This window comes from Peromyscus maniculatus, chromosome 14 (genome assembly GCF_049852395.1).
Source record: "Peromyscus maniculatus bairdii isolate BWxNUB_F1_BW_parent chromosome 14, HU_Pman_BW_mat_3.1, whole genome shotgun sequence".
Lineage (NCBI taxonomy): Eukaryota > Metazoa > Chordata > Mammalia > Rodentia > Cricetidae > Peromyscus > Peromyscus maniculatus.
This window is the reverse complement of record NC_134865.1, coordinates 34,590,283-34,607,879: the sequence shown is the minus strand read 5'-3', so window position 1 is coordinate 34,607,879 and position 17,597 is coordinate 34,590,283. Positions and strand designations below refer to the sequence as shown.

Below are 17,597 nucleotides of genomic sequence, written 5' to 3'. Positions count from 1 at the left end.
ACACAGACCAGCCACTGGGCACACAGACCAGCCACTGGGCACACAGACCAGCCACTGTGCATACAGACCAGACACTGTGCATACAGACCAGACACTGTGCACCCAGACCAGACACTGTGCACACAGACCAGCCACTGTGCACACAGACCAGCCACTGTGAACCCAGACCAGCCACTATGCACACAGACTAGACATTGTGAACCTGGAGCAGCCACTGTGAACCCAGACCAGACACTGTGCACACAGACCAGCCACTGTGAACCCAGACCAGCCACTGTGAACCCAGACCAGCCACTGTGAACCCAGACCAGCCACTGTGCACACAGACTAGACATTGTGAACCTGGAGCAGCCACTGTGCATCTCACCAGCCACTGCACGTGCCCTGACTAACCTCAGCCCTCTGCACAAGCTTACCTTAGCAGATATATGAACAGCATTATCAACAACAGCCACAGTTACTGTTTTTCCCTGAATATTTTTTATACAACAGGAACTTGGTTTTATTTTCTTTATATGGTGGTATTTTATTTGTACTGAAATGTGATTTTAATTGTATGTTAGTAAATAAAGTTGCCCGGGGGTCAGAGCTATTAGAGCCATAGAAAGAGCGTGGCAGTGGTGGTGCACGCCTTTAATTCCAGCACTTGGTAAACAGAGCTAGGTGGATCTCTGTGTGTTCAAGGATACAAGCAGCATTGGAGACACACACCTTTTAAGACCTGGAGGGCTGTACTTACAGACAGTGATGAGGCAGTCACATGTTTGGGTTTGCAACCAATGGGAAGGCAGAACAGAAAGACTATGTAAAGACATACACACAGGAAGTAGGTCTCTTTCGGAGAGGTAGGATCACGGCAGGAGGAAGGGTAAGGTTTTAACTCTGAGCTCTGACCTCTTGGCTTTCTCTTTTACATTGGTTCTGTGTTTCTTTTTTAATAAGACAGTTGGTTACATCTACATCTTTATATTTTCATAGTTCTTAGATGGAAGTAGCTTTGGAGATGCCCATGTCTTCTTTCTTTAGTACAAATTCTGTATAGGGAAAAACAAAACACCATATATACACCTACCACAGAGCTGTAAGTGGCAAGTGTAAAATTCCTCCTTCTCCTCTCCTATGCCATGTAGATTAAACAAGAATTAACTATAGATTAATGAGATCTGGGTTCCTATTAATCTTGGAGAACTAGTCGCCTTCCATACTTGTTCAAAGATGAAGTTCTGTGGGACAGAGACATCATGACTGACCTCTAAAGAGATGTCGATTTCCTTCCAAATGTAAACATGCATACCCCCATACTCACTGAGACTCGTTGATCTATGCTCATTCTCCTGTGCCCTCTCTGTCTGAAGTGCAGTCATGATCTGATCCATTACCTCTGTATTGTTTACAGAGTGAAATAAAGAGACCCAGAAAAGAAAGTCTGAGACTAGTTCCCCTCCAGACTAATCCTTTCATACAATGTCTGCTCGTATCCCAGTCTCTTTCAGCAACACCAGTAGGCAGACATTGGTGAGATTTGCTGGAGGATACTTCACCACCCTCTCCCTGGCCCAGGATAGAACTCATCTGCCTCCTGTCAGGTCATCTACTCCTTATCCAGCCTCCCCAGGTATGTGGTGGGGAGTGAGGGTGATGCCCTTCAGGAAGATCCATGATGCCCCTGACAACAGTCTCTGTTAAAGACTCTAGTTGGGTCATTTGCTTTCACGGAAGCAACCCTGGACAGGAGGTGAGAACAGAAGAAGTGAGCCAGAGTCACACACCCACCCCTAGAGAAGAGGGGAAGCACACTGCTTGGGAACAGGGCAAAGGTCATCAGAAAGGAAAAATGCTTGCTTAACGCTCCCTCTTGAAAACTTACAGAAGAAGATCTTTCAAGAAGGAAAAGATTCAAAGCCCTATGACTCAAGAATCTGGAAGTGAATATGACTCATCCTGGTTGTGAGCCAGAGAAAATGCTGTTCTGATTGAGTAACTAGCAATCTCCAGAGAGGAAGAAGCTGAAGAATCCACTGTGGGTACACAGACACTGGAACAAAAACAAACAGAAAAGCAGGCTAACAAGGCTAATTTCCAGATGAAGCATCTCTACACTTTTGTAGTCAGTAGAGTGGCTGTATTGTGGACTTTTACTTACTTCTTAAGGCAAATCCAAGTCTGAAGGACATAAGGAAAGAATGCCTGTGGGCTGGGGCTATAGCTCAGTGAGTAGGTGTTTGCCTGGAATGCACAACACCCTGAGTTTGATCCCTTTAATCCCAGCACTTGAGAGGTAAAGACATGAGGATCAAAAATCCAAGATCATCTTTGGCTACATGGAAAGTTAAAGGCCAGCCTGAGCTACATGTGACCTCTAAAAAAAGAGAATGAAGGAAGGGAAGGGAGGAAAGGGAATGGGAAGGGAAGAAAAGAAAAGAATGGTAGAACTCCTATTTGGCCTCTTCCAGGTCACAGCAGAGATGGGTGTGCATCACTGTTCTTGGTCATGTAAAACAACTTCACTGAGCTGAAAAGGCACTTGCTCAGATACTATATGCTATGTTCTGTCTTGCAGCTATCTGGTGACATTCTAGACAAAGTGGATAAAGAAAGCTGTCTCCAAGGCAAATGCCTGCTCCTTCCTAGAAGATGGAAGCCATGGATGGAGCTCCAACAGCTTGTTGCACCTTGATATTGAAAGTCAAACACTAGAATATGAAGGAGCACAAAGAATACCACTGACTCTTACTCTGGAATTTGTTTGCCTCTAGGTAGTAAAAGAGCAACATTCTCCATGACTTATAACCAATTTTAACAGCTGAAAACTCTTGGACCAACTTTGCTAACTCAAGAATAAGAGGGCAGACACATTTGTTCAATACAGCCAAGGTGCTGTGTGGTGGGACTCAGGCTGGCCCTGGGGTAGGGAGCATCCCCATCCTCAAGGGACTCTTAGGATCACCAAATGGCTTCAAGTTAACCACATTTCCTAGTAGAAAAAGTCCAGCTTGGGCAACCAAGAGTTGAAATATGACAGGATGACAGCTTAGTGAGAATGAGGAAGGGAAAGATGGGCACTGGGGGGTTGGTTCATTTTGGTTTTCAACATCAGGGTGTACTTTAGAAATGGTGAGTTTGTGCGGGGCTTGGTGGAACCTGGAGAGAAGCCCTCCAGCAACAAATGGTGCCCAATGGCTCAAGTTTCCACCTTAAAACTGAGAATATTTAATAACCAATTCTAAACAGAGCCAAAACCAGGTTCCTGCTTCATGTCTCATACGGGCAGCTAGATGCCGCAAAACACAGATTTGAACACTGGCAGGTTCCTGGCATTTGCGTTTGACTGGCAGTATGGCAGGAATGAGGCGTCTGCCAGCGGCACATTACAATGTGTGGTAGATTTAGTCTTTACTAGTATTTTAAAAAAAAAGGTTTCTGGGCTACACGCTGCTTTGATAAAAGCTTAGACCCACTATTTCTGAGAGTTGATGACACACAGAACTGGTGGAAAACGTACTGTCGCCATGTTGGGAAGCTAAAGTGGGCGGAGCCAGCAGCCACAGTGCCATTTCAGTCTTAGAATGCTACAGTTTAAAGCAATAGGCTCACAAAAAGACTGATTCAGTTAAAATCGTTTACAATGTGTGTAAAATATACGTAGGCTTAAAAGAGACAAAAAATAAATTAATATAAGAAGCCACGTAAAGATGAATAATACACAGAGAATCTGGATTGTGTTGTCTCTGGGATTTTTAACTACAAAAAAACATTTGATCGAAAAAGATGTTAAATTGAACCAATATGTATATTTTAAAGGTACCTTGACTTCAAAATTTGGATTTAAGGATATGTTGCTTTGGAAAAGAGGTTCTGCTTTTGTTTCCACAGAAAGCCAGAGGCTATGGATTTGTTCCAGATTAAGATCCATCAGGTTTCACCAGCCCAGACCCCTGAAAGGTCTCTGATGACACCATGGCCCAGATAATCCAACATCCATAACGGTTTCAAGGCAACTGGCTCCCACAATACAGCCTCAAGGACTAACCCAGAGGCCTAAAATTTTCTTTGCATCCCCATAAGATACAGAGCCCCCCTCCAGCAGGAAGTAGTAAGAGATGCTACGCCCAAATTCCCAAATATAACAAGCTGGCTTTAGAGGTGGAATTGGCTCACTCCCCCTCTAAACCCAGACATATTTCTTAAAAAAAATGGTTAAGAGATTCTTATGTCCCAAATCACAAGAGCCCTCTGGTGTGGGACAAAGAAAAACCAATATTTTTATTTAAAACAGGTTGATTATAAATGTGATCTCTTTCTAAAAAAGAAAAGGGGATATGATATAGATATATAGGATATAAAGATGATAAGATAAAAGGGTAGATTAATGAACCTACTTTTAAAGAACAACTTGTTTAAAATGTTTTACATTGGTATAGATTTTAGTTTATGTTTAAAATGTTTTACATTGGTATAAATTTTAGTTTATTGATACAAACTTGAAGTTAATTTTGTTATACTGTATATATATATATATATATATATATATATATATATATATATTTCTATTCTTGTTTGAGGTATTATGTTTAACTCATTTAAAATTGTAATGGATAATTAAAAATAGATTAATAATTAGTCATCTATGATAATCATATTTGTAGCCATGTTAGTTACGTCTTCTAGGTATACATAGATATATTTCAGATGATAGGTAATCTTCAAACACTTCATAGACCTAGAGAATATGGCATTTAAATAACTTAGAATTCCGTTAACATGAGACACAATTGCTCCTGGCTGCACCAATTTGATCCTGAGAGAATGTTGGGCTTCTAAGACATTTCCATTTGGAAGTTTGTCTTCTTGGCACAAAATGGCCCACTGGGCAAAGAACTGCCCTTGCCTTGACGGCTGACAGTATGAATGTAATGCTGTCCTTGCTGGACAAGCGGGACACAAGGAAAGCAACCACTGTACTCTGCCAAGGCAGGGTAAGATGGTCTTTTAGAATTCCTGCTTATGAAAGTGGTCTGTCATATACTCTAGGCCTGTAGCCAATTTGAATGCACCAACAATGCTGAGAAACATTAAGTGACTGTCCAGGCTGCCAGCTGTCTTGGTCTATTCTTGCAAGATTCCCGAAAGTTGCTTGCATCCATCTACCATTTCTCAGGTACCATTATGTTCCTTCTCAGGTCTTTGATGTGGTTAAAGACTAGATAGTTGTAATTTCCTCAGTTATGATAAAAGATAAGTTAGATATAAAACCTTAAACTCACAAATATAAGATAGATAGGACATCTTCTTTAATATTGTAACTGTAATTCATGCTCGATAATTGTTTTGTTATATGTAAGTTTACCATGTTAAAGTTAAAACCTTCCTTTTTAAAAAAAGAAGAAAAGGGGAAGTGCTGTGGATACCACTCTATATAAATAAAACACTGATGGCCAGTGACCAGACAGGAGGTATAGGCGGGACAAAGAGAGAGGAGAATTGGGGAAACAAAAAAAAGGGGGAGAGACACTGCAGCCACTGCCAGGACAAGCAGCATGTGAAGACTCTGGTAAGCCACCAGCCACGTGGCAAGGTATAGATTTATAAAAATGGGTTAATTTAAGATATAAGAACAGTTAACAAGAAGCCTGCCACGGCCATACACTTTATAAATAATATAAGCATCTGAGTGATTATTTTATACGTGGATTGTGGGACTGCGGGGCTTGGTGGAACCTGGAGAGAAGCCCTCCAGCAACAAGTTTGTGTGACAAATTCCAGCACAGGTGATTAGAATGTGGCTCATAAAAATGGAGAGGTAAGAAGTGAGCAGCTAGGTGCTTGGAGAAATAGAGTTGCACAGAATCCTCTTCACTGTTTGCTTTGATAAAAGCAGGTATTCTGTGGATTTTCAAGGGTTTTGTTAATATTGCTCATAATATTCTTTAAGAAACAATGGAAAATTTGGTTTGCTATTTCTACAACCAGGTAAAACATAAGTAGTTGGGTAACCATCAGGTGTTCCAGTAAAAAGATGGACATTAGTGTCTTTAATCCCAGCACTTGGGAGGCAGAGGCAGGTGGATCTCTGTGAGTTTGAGGCCAGCCTGGTCCACAAAGCAAGTTCCAGGACAGCCAGAGCTATAGAGAAACACTGTTTTAAAAAATTGAAATTAAAAAAAAAAAGATGGATATTAAAAATAGAATTTCTAGGGACAGTGTGAAGGATCTCATTCATGTCTTGTTGGCTGTTTAGGCTTAGATGGCGCTACAGAAGGTCCATTTCAAAAGCACAGAGCCTGTATGAAGTCAAAAGGGAGAGTGAACACATAGACCCAAAACCAGACTTATAATAAATGTTCCTTCCAAGAGGATAAAAGATAACATGGATAAGCACCCTATGAGGTTCAGAACACCTACCACATAAATGTAAATTGGGGCTAAGGCAAATTAGTTGTTAAAACTTCAAAATTGTACATCACAATCTCACATTTTAAATATCTGCACACACTCAAGTGTGAATTCGTTCTTAGGTTCTAATTTCAAAAGTAATAGCAAGGAGAGCAGTGATACGACCTCATCCTTGGGCCTGAACAACGCTTGCCAGGGGAGTGCGAGGCAGCCTATGGATGAAAGGATGGCTTCTGAAGCTGGCCGTGAGGGCACAGCAGCAGAACAGAGAGAAATGGGAATGGGCACCTGCATGGAAGACTGGGGACAGATGAGTGTCTCCCGCAGAGGCTCAAAGGAGAGGTGCGGTTGGCTTGTCTCAGAAGCTAACCGCAAGAAGAAGAAAAATATCAGCTCCACAGTAAGAGGAATCTCTGTCAGACCTGTCCAAAGTGAAACAGGGCTACCTCAAAAGTAGTGAGCCCCCAGGTCCAGGAGGATGCAAGCAGGGAACATTTGTACATAGAAGGGAGAAGCCATCTTTTTGGTCTCCCCTAACACTAAGGGTCTATGCTGCTTGGTTCTGTAATTTTCAATATCAAATCTAATTTGAGTTTAAGCTTGTAAAGAACCTGATTCCTATGAAAGTACACCGTTAAACTCTGGGGTCATATTGGACTCCCTGATGAGGGCAGTCTGTCTTATCAGAAAGACTCACTTATGATGCTAACCATCACTGATGACAAGGGATGGAGCCTGCAGCACGGCTCTTCACACTTCTTCAGAGACCTTACCTGAAACCCATGATGCCAAGAAATTTCACTGGGAAGAAGCAAAGGGAACAGATCCCTGTGTGGCCAGCACGAGCTGAGCACACTATGGCAAGCCAGATGAACCTTCAAGCAACGAAGGCTTCCAATGGCCCGGGAGCAGAAGTAGCTACAGTCCAGGGAAACATCACAAAATGAGAGGGGACCCTCCAAAGCAAAGGGATGGTAGACAGAAGCTGGTACCAGCTGAGACATGTTGAGTGGGAAAAATGGCAAGCACAGCCCAACAGAAGTGGGAGACTGACGACTCGGGACACAAGTGCAAGCCGAGCAGACACAAATAAGCCTATATTGCCTTCTTCTTCTTCTTCTTCTTCTTCTTCTTCTTCTTCTTCTTCTTCTTCTTCTTCTTCTTCTTCTTCTTCTTCTTCTTCTTCTTCTTCTCCTTCTTCTTCTCCTTCTTCTTCTTCTTCTTCTTCTTCTTCTTCTTCTTCTTCTTCTTCTTCTTCTTCTTCTTCTTCTTCTTCTTCTTCTTCTTCTTCTTCTTGAGTTTCTTAGAAGTTAATACAGTCACTAAAGGAATCATTTATCCACACATTGGCATTTTGTGACCTCCTGAGCCAATGGACACCAACCTCTTCCTCTGTGTTTCCGCTGGAATGTGCCGTAGAGAGATAAGAAGATGGGCAGGATGGTGTCAGTCGGCCTCTGGACTGGCTCTGCCTGTCTCCACGGAAAGGAAAAAAACGATAGTTTTGTGAAGTATGGCGCATCTGAGCTAGAATCAGTCTCATCGTCAAACAACTATACTTTCCATACTTCGTAGAAGAAAAGAGGAGTTCAGATGGCCAGTTTGTAAGGGGGAACATGCCCTCTTTCCGGGCCTCTGCGATTCAGAACAAAGTCAATCCAGCCTTGGCATCATGAGGACACACACTCCCAGTTCCTAAAGCAGCCAGCAAGCTGAGTCATTGCAGATTAAATAAACACACCAAGTTGGATCAAAAAGCAAACACAAGGCCTCTTCTGACGAAAGTCTGTATTTACAGAAATCCTGTGACTGAACGCAACTTAAATTTGGACCGTTTAGAAACAACACAAAGCATGTTTCCTAAGTTTACATTAATCGTACAACAGATCCCAGGGCCCGGGGCTCCGTCAGCCGTGTGGACGCCTTAAACAAGAGTTGACGCATCAAAAGTATTCTTAGCATAGGAAAACAATCTTTTAAACAGCCGAAAACCTATTCTCCTCAGACTAATTCTGCCTGCTTATTGAAAAAATATCTATCATCGTCCTCCTGGTTCTGTTGATCAAGACGAGGTCACTGGGAAGATTACAGATGCTGTCCGTCATGCCATCAACATCGTCCAAACATATGTGGTTACTTTGGAATCAAAACGCTGTAATAAAATTAAATAAGTTGTACTTCTAAACAAAGTTAATCTGTGATATATCCCAATGTTTGGAGAACAAGTTGATCTGACTCCATCTTAAACTACCTTTTTTTTTTTCAGTCTCATAAAACAATAACACAAAGAAAACAAAGCCATCAAGCCTCCTGTCTGGCCAGCCTGAGTTTGCTCCTCTTCGGAGTCTCAGCTCAGGCAGGCGGCCGTTGGTGGCTCCTGACAGGGACCTGACGCAGCTCATCCGCGCAAAACTGAGTAAGATGAGCTTTGGCCAGGGACAGGGCTGACAGTGGGTGAAGGCGTTTGCCCCAGAAGCCTGATGACAGGAATTTGATCCCTGGTCCTATTGTGAAAGGAGAGAGCAGACTCCAAAAGATCGTCCTCTGATCTCACCATGCATGTGGCACATGCGCATGAAAGCACACACACACACATACACACTTTTTATAAAGAAGCCGATTCAAAAGTAGGCGATTAAAATTCAGCACTGAGTGCTGCCGAAGGGCCACTGAAGCTGGGGAAATTCAGGAAATCCATCACACCCAATCTGGGAAAGGAGGAAGTTTAGGAAAAGCTTTCTAGGAACTCGCGCTACACGCGCTCACTCATGCGTGGATCTCGCAGAAATTTTTGAGCAGAATGGTGAGAGTGGATTCTGTTGGAGGAGAAGTGGAGAACGACTGGCCTGTAGGGAACAAGCAAAGTCCCAGGGGAATGTTTATCCCTGACGTGGGCATGGCCATGTCAAAGAGTCCAATGCCTCAGTGCCATGGGAGTGGCAAAGCCTTCCCCGGGTGAGTTTCAGAGGGACGCCAACGCCTTCCTCAGGTTGAGTGCAAACAGTGTGTGCAGAAAATGTCCTTCAGGGCTTCCTTCCCCCAGATGTTTATGGCCTGCAAACTGCTCCCCTACAGAGACTGCTCCTGCCGAGATCAGCTGAACCTGCTTCCTTGTTTATCTCTATGGAGTAACCCCACCTCCCTTTTCAACTGTATATAATAAACATGCTGGTCTTCCAGGGTACTCTGGCTTCTCCATCTAGGAGCCCAGGCCACCCAGTTCTAGTTTTGTATACATATGCCTCTCCTTGGTTCATTCTCTCATCACCCCTGGTCAGGGTTCTGGAAGCCAGGCTGTACAGGATGCAGCATTGGCCAGTGAGGGCTTCATTGCAGGTAGACAGCAGGAGGAGTCTGCTCTGGGTGCCCCTGCACTGTGGGGTGCTGGTCCACAGCAGCCATGTACTGCAGGTCCCAATGTGCTGGAAGAAAGGACCACAGATGTTCTCGCCATAAAATAGCATACCTCAGAGGAGACCGGCTTCTGATTGTCTATATACAGAAACAGCATGTGGCGCCTCATCACTAGATACAATATTTGTATTTACATATACCTATTAAAATTAATAAAATAAAATAGGAAAATGTTTTTGGGGAAAGGAAGACGAGCTTTACAGCTACTAATGATAGGAATTCCAGCCACGCCTCCAAGGGTCACACATGCCCTGGCAGGACACTTAGTCATTTCTGCCTAGTCATTTCTGGTCCTACGTAACCCATGCGCTACGTGGTCATGTAATAGTGCTGTGTGACCACATGATCTACACGCATGCGTGGAATAGCCACGTGGGCCTGTGTGCGCATGTGTGGGTTGACCCTTAAAAAGGCAGGCCCCATGTCGTGTGCCCCCCGCCACCCGCCCTCTTCGTTAATAGATTCTGACGGCAAAACACTGGGCCAGGACACAGTGGACAGGATCCATCTTGTGGAGCTCATTGGTGATTCAGGGCCCCTGGTTGAGGAGCAGGAGCACCACAGGGGGACAAAAACGTATCAGTGCTACAGTCTCTTCCTCCTGTCCCCTCTTCTCCTCCCCTCTCCCTCCTCCTCCCTCTCCTTCGTCCCCTCTTCCTCCTCCCCTCTCCCTCTTTTCCTTCTCCCTCCTCCCCTCTCTTCCCCTCTCCCTCTTTTCCTTCTCCCTCCTCCCCTCCCTTCCCCTCTCCCTCTTTCCCTCCTCCCTCCTCCCTTCGCTCTCCCTCCTCCCCTCTCCCTCCTCCTCCCTCTCCTTCCTAGTCCTTGAGGTGTGACTTCCTTCCTCTATCTCTTCCTGGATCACATGGCACGCACAGACAGACAACACTTCCCTGAGCATGAGGAGACTCCCATTCACACTCCCTTCATGTTCTAAAGTCATGATTGGCCTGTGGAGTGCTTTACTTCATGTGTATTCTGCAGCTGTCTTGTTAAATAGAGTATGATTGCTCATTATTTGTCCATACTTTAGCAGAATAATTTCTTCCTTCTCTTTCTGGCTGATTACAGCTAGTAAATAAAACCTACTTAAGTTTGCATATTTGTATAATAAAGCATATCTCATCAAACTCTTACATTAACAATAAACATTTAAAATGGAATATCTTGGGTTTGTAATTTCTACAAAAAGAGAGCTTTTTTATTAATTTCATATGCTTATCTTATTTCTATTTTTACAAATATCTTAAAATAATAAAGAAACTTTCATTTTTCCCTATAATCTAAAAAGGTGAAATAATATGAAAATTTTAAATTTTTTTAACTTTATAAATAAAATTCAGAGGTGAGACCATCTGGCCCTGGTAGAACTTTAAATGATGTCTGTAGTCTTCTTCCCTGTATCTTCTATGGTAATTTCTTTGAGATTTGTATTATTTTCTTGAATAAAATTTTGATAACTTGTATTTTTATAGAAATTGTCTGTTAAATTCAGACTTTGAAAGTTGTGCCTATTAAACTGAATGCGTTCTCGTAGACAGTTTAGACCATCTAGTCAACCCATATCAAACTGTAGACAAGACAAAGGTAGCTGGGATTAATTGCCAGAAAATGACAAAAAATGATCAGAATAGATGAACCACAGAAAATATCAATCTCCTGGTAGTCGACTGAGTAATAGACTAATAAAGGCCATTTATTCTTTTCCTATATTTTTTGTCTGAAATTTTAATAGAGTCTAAACAGAAACATGGAGATGACTCTTTTTTTTAATTTATTTTTTTTAAATTACACTCATGATATAATCACATTTGTGGTATTCATAGATTACATTTGCAGTATTCATTCAAATATATATATATATATATATATATGTATATATATATATATATATATATATATATTTAATTTTAAATGCCGAATGTCATTTCTTGAAGGGGATAGGAGGTCTTAAATACAAGCTTATAGGACAATGGGAGGACCCCGGAGGGCAGAAGTTCGCTACTGATGTTTTACAATCTTGCATCTAAGCTGTTAAGGTCCATTATTCAGGATACACAGACAAGGAACTTCCCTTAAGCATTCAGGAGGGTGGAACCTGACAGGGAATTAGCATTGGGAGGATATCAAGGTCAAGGTCTGCAAGCAAGGCAACAGTTACCCAAAACGGGGCCCAGGATCCTGCAGGTCTCCCTTTTATTAAAAAGTGAGCTTCTGACTTGGGTTGTGTGGGACGTCAGCAGGTCACCTTACCCATCATGGAGACACCTGCCCAGGCCACACAGGTGCTCTGTCTTAGGTTGGTGAGTGCCCCCCAGGCATTACCCATCTCTAAATACTCATTATCATACCAGCTCAATGGTGTGTGAGCTGCATGGTTAATTGCTGCCAAAGATCTCAAAGTGGCATTGGGCTTGCAATCTGTGTGTTCGATACAGAAAAGACCAACAGAGGTCCTATCTCACCCATAGTCAGTAGGCTAAAGGCAACTGAGCCATTCCTTTCCTTATCGAGTCATATACTGTACGTTGGAGTCCCTGTAAGATAGTATGCCAAAAGCAACTGGAACTTGAGTTTATAAATTTATAATTTTCAAAGCCAAGCGAGATGTATATAACTACTGAATTAAATTTATCATGCCCAATAGAATGAAAGATTAACTGTGGTAGCTACTTTTGTTGCCAGGGTCTCCACTGTGCTAGCTATAGTAAGCAATTATGAAATGGTAATCCCAGAAACAGTAGCAGCGGTGTGCGCCATTGTTACATCAACAACAGTGGCAGCAGCAATGTCAAATTCTCATCTGGATTGTGTGGACATCCACTGGCATAGATACAACTCCAGGAACACGAACGACCAAGGCCCGTTTTTCTTGATCCCAGCATGACTTTGGCTGGCAGCCCTTCTGGAGAATCCAATCTCATGGCTACAGTTCCTAGGCTTACATTAATGCTAGCTAAAGCTGGCCATATTGGGCTCTCAATCTCCATTGGCATCAGAAGGGTAGATTTTTTTCATGATGACCCATTAGGTCTCTGTCATGTTGGGCTTCAGCAGCAGCCACAGGGCGCATTCAGTGCTCAGGAATCCAAAGAAGAACCTCATTGACCTGAGGAAAGACATAAAACAAACTCCAGGGCCACACCAACACTAGATCACGTCTCCTCCATGTGCTAGTAGAAAGATCCTTCCATTGCTCCAGAGGGTGATTTGCAACAGGAGCCCTCCAGTGCTTATCTGCATCGGATCCTCTAGCAGAATCCACTGATAAACTCCAGCAGAATCCACCAATAAAAAATTTAAAATATATAAAAGAAGGGAAAGAATAGAATGTGGAGAGGAATGATGAGTCCCTAGTTCTCCCTTTTTTAAACTTTAGTAAAATGTTTGTTTAATATTTCAAATTTTTCTATTTTATTTATTTTTTATTGTTTAAAATTTATTTATTTATTTATTTTTCATCAATTTATTGTCATCTTGATAGAGTATGTATTCTTGTCTGAATAGTGAGATGTTTCATTGAGGCTTGCACAGTAATTGAGTAAAACTGAAATTTATTATAAGCCACAGTCGTCCTAGGGACCTCCATGCTATATATATAGCCTCCATGGTTCTGTGGGTTGTAGTCTGATTGTTCTTTATTTTGTATCTAGAATCCACTTATGAGTGAGTACATACCATGACGGTCTTTCTGGGTTTGGGTTACCACACTCAGGATGATTTTTTCTAGTTCCATCCATTTGCCTGCAAATTTCATGCTTTCATTGTTTTTCTCTGCTGAGTAGTACTCCATTGTGTATATGTACCACATTTTTTTCATCCATTCTTCAGTTGACAGGCATCTAGGTTGTTTCCAGGTTCTGGCTATTACAAATAGTGCTGCTATGAACTTAGCTGAGCATGTATCTTTATGGTATGAATCAGCATTCCTTGGGTATATGCCCAAGAGTGGGATGGCTGGGTCTTGAGGTAGTTCGAGTCCTAATTTTCTGAGAAACCGCCATACTGATTTCCACAGTGGTTGTACAAGCTTACATTCCCACCAACAGTGGAGGAGTGTTCCCTTTGCTCCACATCCATATGTTCCTCTCCAACATTGACTGTCATTAGTGTTTTTGATCATAGCCATTCTGACAGGTGTAAGGTGGTATCTCAGAGTCGTTTTGATTTGCATTTCTCTGATGATTAAGGATGTTGAGCATTTCTTTAAATGTCTTTCAGCCATTTGTGATTCTTGTTTTGTGAATTCTCTGTTTAGCACTTTAGCCCATTTTTTAATTGGATTGTTTCGTATTTTGATGTCTAGTTTCTTGAGTTCTTTATATACTGTGGAGATCAATCCTCTGTCAGATGTGGGGTTGGTGAAGATCTTTTCCCATTCTGTTGGCTGTCTTTTTGTCTTATTGACTGTCTTTTGCCCTGCAAAAGCTTCTCAATTTCGAGAGGTCCCATTTATTAATTGTTGTGCTCAGGGTCTGTGCTGTTGGTGTTTTATTTAGGAAATGGTCTTCAGTGCCAATGCGTTCAAGAGTGCTTCCTACTTTCTTTTCTATTAAGTTTAGTGTAACTGGATTTATGTTCAGGTCTTTGAGCCACTTGGACTTGAGTTTTGTGCATGGTGACAGATATGGATCTATTTGTAATATTTTACATATTGACATCCAGTTATGCCAGCACCATCTGTTGAAGATAGTTTCTTTTTTCCATTGTATAGTTTTGGCTTCTTTGTCAAAAACCAGGTGTTCATATGAACATGGATTAATGTCAGGGTCTTAAATTCAATTCCATTGGTCCGTATGCCAGTTTTTATACCAGTACCAAGCTGTTTTTATTACTATAGCTCTATAGTAGAGTTTGAGGTCAGGGATGGTGATGCCTCCAAAGGTAGCTTTATCGTATAGGATTCTTTTAGCTATCCTGGGTCTTTTGTTTTTCCATATGAAGTTGAGTATTTTTCTTTCCAAGTCTGTGAAGAATTGTGTTGGGATTTTGATGGGGATTACATTGAATCTGTAGATTGCTTTTGGTAAGATTGCCAGTTTTACTATGTTAATCCTACCTATCCATGAGCATGGGAGATCCTTCCATTTTCTGATATCTTCTTCAATTTCTTTCTTTAGAGATTTAAAGTTCTTATCAAAAAGGTCTTTCACTTGTTTAGTTAGTGTTATCCCAAGGTATTTTATATTATTTGTGGCTATTGTAAAGGGTGATGTTCCTCTGACTTCTTTCTCAGCCCTTTTATCATTTGTGTATAGGAGGGCTACTGGTTTTTTTGAGTTGATCTTGTATCCTGCTACTTTACTGAAGGAGTTTATCAGCTGTAGGAGTTCCCTGGTGGAGTTTTTGGGGTTACTTATGTATACTATCATATCATCTGCAAATAGTGAAAATTTGGCTTCTTCCTTGCCAATTTGTATCCCTTTGATCTCCTTTTGTTGTCTTATTGCTCTAGCTAGAACTTCTGGTACTATATTGAATAAATATGGGGAGAGTGGACAGCCTTGTCTTGTTCCTGAATTTAGTGGTATCACTTTGAGTTTCTTTCTGTTTAATTTGATGTTTGCTGTTGGCTTGCTATAAATTGCCTTTATTATGCTTAGAAATGTTCCTTGTATTCCTGATCTTTCTAAGACCTTTATCATGAAGGGGTGTTGGATTTTGTCAAAGGCTTTTTCAGCATCTAAGGAGATGATCATGTGGTTTTTTCTTTCAGTTTGTTTATATGGTGTATTACATTGACTGATTTTCGTATGCTCAACCACCTTGCATCCCTGGGATGAATCCTACTTGGTCATGATGGATAATTGTTTTGATGTATTCCTGGATTCGGTTTGACAATATTTTGTTGAGTATTTTTGCATCAATTTGTTCATGAGGGAGATTGGTCTGTAGTTCTCTTTCTTTGTTGCATCTTTGTGTGGTTTGGGTATCAGGGTAATTGTAGCCTCATAAAAAGAGTTTGATAGTGTTCCTTCTGTTTCCATTGTGTGAAACACTTTGAAGAGTATTGGTATTAGTTCTTTTTTATTTGAAAGTCTGGTAGAATTTTGCACTGAAACCATCTGGTCCTGGGCTTTTTTTAGTTGGGAGACTTTTGATAACTGTTTCTATTTCTTTAGGAGTTATTGGTCTATTTAAATGGTTTATCTGGTCTTGATTTAATTTTGATATGTGGTATTTATCCAGAAAAATTGTCCTTTTCTTCCTGGTTTTCCATTTTGTGGAGTACAGGTGTTTGAAGTAAGATCTGATGATTCTCTGGATTTCCTTGTTATCTGTTGTTATGTCTCCCTTTTCCTTTCTGCTTTTGTTAATTTGGGTGCTCTCTCTTTGCCTATTGGTTAATTTGACTAGAGGTTTGTCTATGTTGTTGATTTTTTCAAAGAACCAACTCTTTGCTTCATTGATTTTTTTGTGTTGTTCTCTTCTTTTCTATTTCATTCATTTCAGCCCTCAATTTGATTATTTCCTGGCATCTATTTCACCTGGGTGAGTTTGTTTCTTTTTGTTCTAGAACTTTGAATTGTGCGGTTAATTCATTGGTATGGGATTGCTCCATCTTCTTTATGTGTGCATTTAGAGCTATGAATATTCCTCTTAGCACTGCTTTCATAGTGTCCCATAAGTTTGGGTATGTTGTACTTTCATTTTCATTGAATTCTAGGAAATCTTTAATTTCTTTCTTTATTTCTTCCTTGACCCATTGATGTTTCAGGTGGGCATTATTCAGTTTCCATGAGTTCGTAGGTTTTCTATAATTTTTGTTGTTGTTGAGGTCTAACTTTAAGGCATGGTGGTCTGATAAGATACAGGAAGTTATTCCAATTTTTTTTGTATCTGTTGAGATTTGTTTTGTGGCCAAGCATGTGGTCAATTTTGAGAAGGTTCCATGGGGTGCTGAGAAGAAGTTATATCCTTTTGTGTTAGGATGGAATGTTCTGTAGATATTTATTAAGTCCATTTGAGTCATAACATCTGTTAGGTCCTTTATTTCTTTGTTAAGTTTCAGTCTGGTAGATCTGTCTTTTGGTGAGAGTGGTGTGTTAAAATCTCCCACTACTAATGTGTGGGGTTTGATGTGCATTTTAAACTTTAGTAGTGTTTCTTTTATGAATGTGGGTACTTTTGTATTTGGAGCATAAATGTTTAGAATCGAGACTTCATCTTGGTGGATTTTTTCCTGTGATAAATATGTAATGTCCATCCTGATCTCTTTTGATTGATTTTAGTTTGAAGTCTATTTTATTAGATATTAGGATAGCTACACCAGCTTGTTTCTTAGGTCCATTTGCTTGGAAAGCATTTTCCCAGCCCTTTACTCGGAGATAGTGTCTGTCTTTGAAGTTAAGGTGTGTTTCCTGTATGCAGCAGATGGATGGGTCCTGTTTTCTTATCCATTCTGTTAGCCTGTGTCTTTTTATAGGTGAGTTGAGACCATTGATATTGATGGATATTAATGACCAGTGATTGTTAATTCCTGTTATTTTTTGTGGTTGTGTTGTGTTGTCCTTCTTTGGTGTATGTTGGTGTGGGATTATCTATTGCTTGATTTTTCATGGATGTGTTTAGTTTCTTTGGGTTGGATTTTCCCTTCTGGTGCTTTCTGTAGGGCTGGGTTTGTGGACAGGTATTGACTAAATCTGGTTTTATCCTGGAATATTTTGTTTACTCCACCTATGGTGATTGAGAGTTTTGCTGGGTATAATAGTCTGGGTTGGCATCTGTGGTCTCTTAGTGTCTGCATGAGATTTGTCCATGATCTTCTAGCTTTCATAGTCTCTATTGAGTAG

The 17,597-nt window shown here is 41.1% G+C and overlaps 2 long non-coding RNA genes across 3 annotated transcripts in view; both read right to left on the bottom strand.

Annotated features, from left to right (window-relative positions):
• LOC107402078 (uncharacterized) overlaps positions 1 to 7,779 on the bottom strand; it is an 83,141-nt gene extending 75,362 nt beyond the window's left edge. For both annotated transcript variants that reach the window (XR_006063380.2, XR_006063381.2), the window contains exon 1: positions 7,167 to 7,779. This is a non-coding gene — a long non-coding RNA (uncharacterized LOC107402078). The remainder of the gene's footprint in view (positions 1 to 7,166) is intronic.
• Positions 1 to 17,597, bottom strand: part of LOC143268437 (uncharacterized) — a 626,027-nt gene that overhangs the window by 536,937 nt on the left and 71,493 nt on the right. The window lies entirely within an intron of this gene.